Genomic DNA, 6,000 nt, shown 5'->3' on the forward strand with positions numbered 1-6,000 from the left:
GTACAAACTCTGACTTGGCTATCTAACACTTTGGTGATGAAAACCTTTCCTGGACACCGCTCATGGAAAATCACATCAATTCATACTACTCAGTAATGAGAAAACATCTTCCTGTTTTATTAGCAATATGTTATTTTGGCAAGTATGCCTACTCTTTTCTGGGTAATTAACACAACTAATTGTGAAGGAAGAACTGGCTTTAGGAAAATACAAGAAAGAATGAAGAGACCTGCATCCCCATAACCTATGGCTAACTGTAAAGGTAGAAAACTGATTAATCTGCAGCCAACAAGTTAATGAGAAAATCCATTGTTACCCTGAGACTTCTCGTTTCATCTTCAATGTGATATATCAACTGATATATACAATCTCCTTTATGTAATTAAAATTGCTAATTGTTCTAATCAGTTTATCAATTCACATTGTTGTTTGAGATTTTTTTTGTGAGACAGTCATATTCTCTCATTGACAGGCTAGAAGTGCAAGTCTGGGAGAAGCCCTATTGACACAGAAAAGGAGCGCAGACCAGAGAAAAGACTGTAGCCAGGTGGACTAGCAAAAATGTTCCTCTGCTCAATATTCCACACTCATATATATATATAAAGAAGTGGAAATACAGAATGTGTCCAGTGATCTGAAAGCAAACAATTCATCTGAAAAGCCAATTGCATTCTAACAATTCTCCCTCAGTGCCCACAGACCTGGAATAGCAGGGCATATTATTGAGTCTTTTAAACTGAGCAGTTACACATTTTTCTCCAAAAATATTTTTCACTTTCCATTAAACTGAGAGTAAAATCCTGGTGCTGCTGAAGTCAGTGCATACTTTACTATTGATTTTCAGAGAGACAGAGTTTTACTCGTGTTTTTTTCCCCCACATTGCTTGAAGATTACACAGAGGGCATGGAAATGGATTTTCTGGGTTTGTTACTGCACAACATCCAAAATAAGGAGCAATTAGAGTTGTAGATTCAGAAGATGAAAAGGAATCAGCATGATCAGTTTGACCTTCCAGCAATTTTATACAATTTAGTGTGTTGTCTTCAAAACATTTAGTAGTCATGAAGCAGCAGGTGTACTGTGACTGCCGTTCATAAGGCAAAACGTACGTCGTTCCACTGTTATTTTATGTTTCTATCACTCATTTCTTCATCTATCTGTGGTCTTTTCTCTTTAGGTAACGCAGTCTTTGGGGAAGGGACTTCTTTCTGTTGCATGTGTACACTAAGTCTTGGCCAGCTGAGTCACAGTCAGCAGCTGAAGTCTTTTTGTGATGCTCCCACATAAATAATATGAAAATCAGAATGAGAGAATGGGAGATGCTGCAAAGACCAAACTGAGTCACACTCTTCAATTTCATTTTAATTTCTGGATCTTACTCTCTTTTGACATTAACCAGCACTTAGATTTTTTTGTTTCAGTGACAGCAGGATGAAGCATTAAATCTTAGTTTTAAACAAATTAACAAACTCTCATCTGTTCACTCATACCACATATGAAAATAAAAAATAAAATTACTTGGTTTGCTTATAATGCTTCTGTTGTATGAGAAAAGCAGATTCAGTTCAAAATCTTCACCAGGTTGAAATAAAAATCTATTTGACAGCTTGTAGTTTTACTCTCAATGGTAATACCCCTTGGAGTGCCTATCTCTTTAATGATCAAACGCTAACCTTAGTGGTGAATAGTATTCCTGTCAGGCTACTTTATGTTGCTGGGCTTGCTGTCAGTTCACAACAGGTGAAAAAGTAGATTATGTCAGTCAGTTTTCACTCTCCTTTACTTGTTTCCAATGAAAACTAAGCAATAACTTAGCTCTAAATGAGTTCTAAAAATGGCAAGGAATCTTATCACAACACAGCTAGGCTGTTATCAGCCAAATCAGCAGCACTCTAATAGACAAAAAGTGTATCTGAGAGGGCTTTTTTATTTGAATTAATGAACTAATATATTAACCTGCTTCATCTGATGGCAGGATTTTAAAAGCTGCTTTGGCTGCAAGTTACTGTACTCACAGTACAATAAAGTGCAGTGATTTATATGGACCAAATCTTTTAAAATGCAGTGGCCAGCTTGAATAAAAGCTCAATAAACTAACCAGGATGTGCGCACATTGGGGAAAAAAAATCACTGTAGGAAGAAATATATATATATAAAGAAAATTAATAGGTACAAACAAAATTCCTTCTTGGTTGGGTTGAACTCAAGCCTCCATAGCAGTGAAATGCCATGTATGAGTACCAGTACTTGGCAAGTTACAACAGGTGAGGTGATCTAAATGGCTGGAATGTGTGTAAGTGTGAACATGCAACAGTGTCCACTCTGAAATTTGATAACGTTCTCAGTGGTGTAATTAAGAAACTGACAGTGGTTTTTAGGAGCAGGTAACATGAAATAATAGAACAGAGGATGTTACTGTGACTGTTCTGAGATGTAACTAAAGACAAGTTGACATGATGCCTTACAAGGAAAGAGGGCAAAGCCTATTTAAAATTACTATGGAGATGATTAAAACATTTTTGTGCAGGCACTGCCAGCTTCCTTTTTTATTTCCTAATATCTTTGTTTATATCAAATCAAAATGAACAGAGGAATAGGACAGATCAAAGGTCTGCGTAGGCCTGCTATGCTATCTCCCATAGTGGCCAAAAGCAGAAGCATAGGGAAGATTGTAAGAATAAGGTCAGAATACATAAAATTCTCTTGAAGACTCTCTCGGCCTTCAATACCTGAGCCAGAGGTGGTCTCTATGTATTTAGGAACCCTCAATAACTTTTCCTTTTATAGGTCTCCTCATGAACTCCTGTTAACTTTGGACGTAACATCTTGGGCCACAAGAAAAGGATCTCCATAGCCTAACTACACCTCACATGCAGAACCATTACCCACAACCCTCACTACCCACTCTGCACCCTAGAACTTCTGACCTTTACTATATGCTAGTGTTGTTTAGTTTTGAGAAGGAATAGGACTCAGCTATCATCCCTGAAAAACCTACGGTGTTTTCAACATGAACCAGAAATAAAATCTTTGCTTCATAAAAATGTCCTTATCTTTATATAGACTGAATAAAAAACTGCTAATCAGAACACCCCTGGCATGTGGTGTACCGAAAAAAAAAATATTTTCTATCTTCCCTGCTGAATTCCACCCCAAGACTTTTTTCCATCTTTAATTAATAAGCTACTACAGATAGTCATTTATTACCTACAGAGGGTTTTTTTTATTAATCATTTAGACCTTCAATTTTAATGGAAAAAACACTGAAAATACAGCAATTTTATTAAACAGGATTAACAAATGCAACTTCTATGCTTAATCAACTGACGTTTTTTAGTATAAGCGTCATTAAATACACTAATTATATTTTTGTAGCACAATACTGTTAGTAGGAGCCAGGTCTTCAGTGATTAGAAATTTTTTTTGAGAACCAGTTCATGTTGTGTGCCCAACATCTTAGAACCAAGGAGCCCAGTCCTGCAAAATCTCTCAGGTACAGCACTTATTAGTGCCACATACTGATTACTGAGAGTTAGATTTAGAAGGTATGTCATTTTCCAAGAGCCAGTGAAATATGGGTATAATAATTTATAGGCTGACTGTAGGTAAGTATGAAATACACAAAGAAACACAATACAGCTCAAGAATTTGGAAGGAATGAGAAACGCAAATATGCAAAGAATAGCAGCTCTGAATAGTTTGTGATCTTTCATAAACATATCTTTGTAAACACATATGGTATCTACTTGTGTGTGTACATTAGACCTTAAAACAGTTGCCTGTTTGGCAGTGCAAATATTACTAAACTTCATAGCAAAATAGGCTTGTTACGACAACAAAAATCAACCATGTTTTTCACCAGATGCTTGTTAATGATGGAGTGCTAGTGACCCCTAGTGCTATATTTATTCTGCGAGGCTTGATACAACATCTAAGACTCATTACAGGAGGCACAACACATTTTCTCCTCTAAAATTAAACAAGAATCGGCATCTGCTGAAATAAATGACAGCTAGAAGTGTGAAGATGAGGAAACAGTAAAACAAAGGCATTAGAACAAGAGATAGAACTTCCAGTTTGTAAAGTTTTCGATTTACATATATCAAAGAATAGAGTCAATACAGTCCCTTGAAGCATGCTGACTGACCGTATTGCTTAATATGGTTTCAAAAAGAATGGGATTTCTTCAATTAGCTAAGCAAATGCTGTTTTGAAGAACACAAAGTATTTGTCTCTCTCCATTCCTGGATCTGTATTGGCTGTTGAAAAATTGTTGTTCCCCAAAATATTGGCACTGTTTTTCTGAAATATTTTTGTCTGCATACTGAATTCTACATATTTCAGATCACACTGTATATTAAGGGCTGATCTATAAAGTGTAAGTCTTTACCATTTTTTTTTAATGAAGGCTAAATGATTGTTATGTATGATGGGTTCTGTTATCTGCTTATAGGTAATACCCAACACTGAAGTGCTTATTACAATTTTTAGTATTATATCCATGTTGTAATGCTATTAGAGTTTAACAATTTATTGGCTTTTTATAAACTATTTATGAATGGAAGATTAAAATAAGTGTTGCAAAATGAGTAGTTATATAGAGCCAAATTCAAACCTACTGTATAAGAAAGTATACCTTTTAACACCAAATCTATTTTTGCTAATCTCATTCTTTCAGTAAGATAAGAGATAGGAATAACAGAAATGCATCAAGAGGAAAAATCTTTGTAATACACAACCTTGTCAGATTTAGAGGTAATTTCCATACAGACATTTAAAATTAAACAGTTCCTCTTTTTCTCTTCTTCTGTGGTTTTTTTTGTTTGTTTGTTTGGCAGGGGTGGGGGGTGTTTAAGATATATAGTACAGACCTACAGACCTCTTCCTGCTCTAGCCTCACTTAGGTTAGAAATATCAGACATAACCAGGGCAGGCAGGTTTTGCAGAAACTCTTTAAGAATTTATAATGACACTTGCATTTAAGTTTAAAATATCGTTGTGGTTAATCTTTAGCAAAGGTATACCCTCTCCAAAGTGTCAGTCATCACTGAAGGCCTAAAAGCCACTTCAATCAATTGAAGTGACTGCAAACTGTTTACTGAATTACAGTTCTTGAGATGTATTCTGTTTCACTAATTCTCCAGGCCTCATAACCATTATTTTTTGTGCAGAAAATGCTTGATCAGCAAGGTGGAATAAACAGGAGGTAGAAGAATTCATGACATGTATAATACACATATTTACTTTTCAAGACTTTCTTAAAGCAGGCAGATATTGCACACAGTTCAACTACAGTCACACACTGAAATTTTTGCCTTTTTTTCCAAAACCCTCATTCTTATCACAGATGGGAGAGCATATGGTAAGAAGCCCTTATAGTATATTGGAAACAGCTTCCACATTATAGTAGATTTCATATTGAAACTGCAGAGTCAGTAAATGGGAGGAAGCAACCAAAGTTATGTAGAGTATTTTAACCTTCTCACTATAAACATTGGCTGTCCTTGCAGTTGGAGCTGCTGGAGAAGGAAATTGGGGAGGGGAAAATTACACTAGCTTCAGGAACATGTGGCAAAAAGCACCTTTGAAAACAAGAGCCTGTTAAAAAGATACAAAGTTACATGCAAAATGGGAAAGCTGAGGGATTAGAACCTGCAATGAATTTACAGTAGCAAAATTGAAAGAAAAAGTAAAAGGAGAAAATTAGATGGTTTAGGAGATTAACAAAAAGCTTCATTTTTTTAATGGCTTGATCCTAAACCAGGTTTATTAGGAACTACCTTATGACGCTTAAAATTCCACCTGAAGGGAGTTGCTGGCATTCCAGTCTGACAACACTGCTGTTCTAATCAGCAGCCCCCAACCCCTAGAAGTGGCACAAGTTTGCTGGCTGTTACATTTGTTTTGTGAATAAAAGCTTCACAGCAACTCGAAGAGCCTACTAAAACCCACAAGGGGGAAGTGAAAGTTTGGTTTTCTTTTTCAGTTTCTACTGGGAA

This window comes from Ciconia boyciana, chromosome 15 (genome assembly GCF_034638445.1).
Source record: "Ciconia boyciana chromosome 15, ASM3463844v1, whole genome shotgun sequence".
In the NCBI taxonomy this organism is placed as follows: Eukaryota; Metazoa; Chordata; class Aves; order Ciconiiformes; family Ciconiidae; genus Ciconia; species Ciconia boyciana.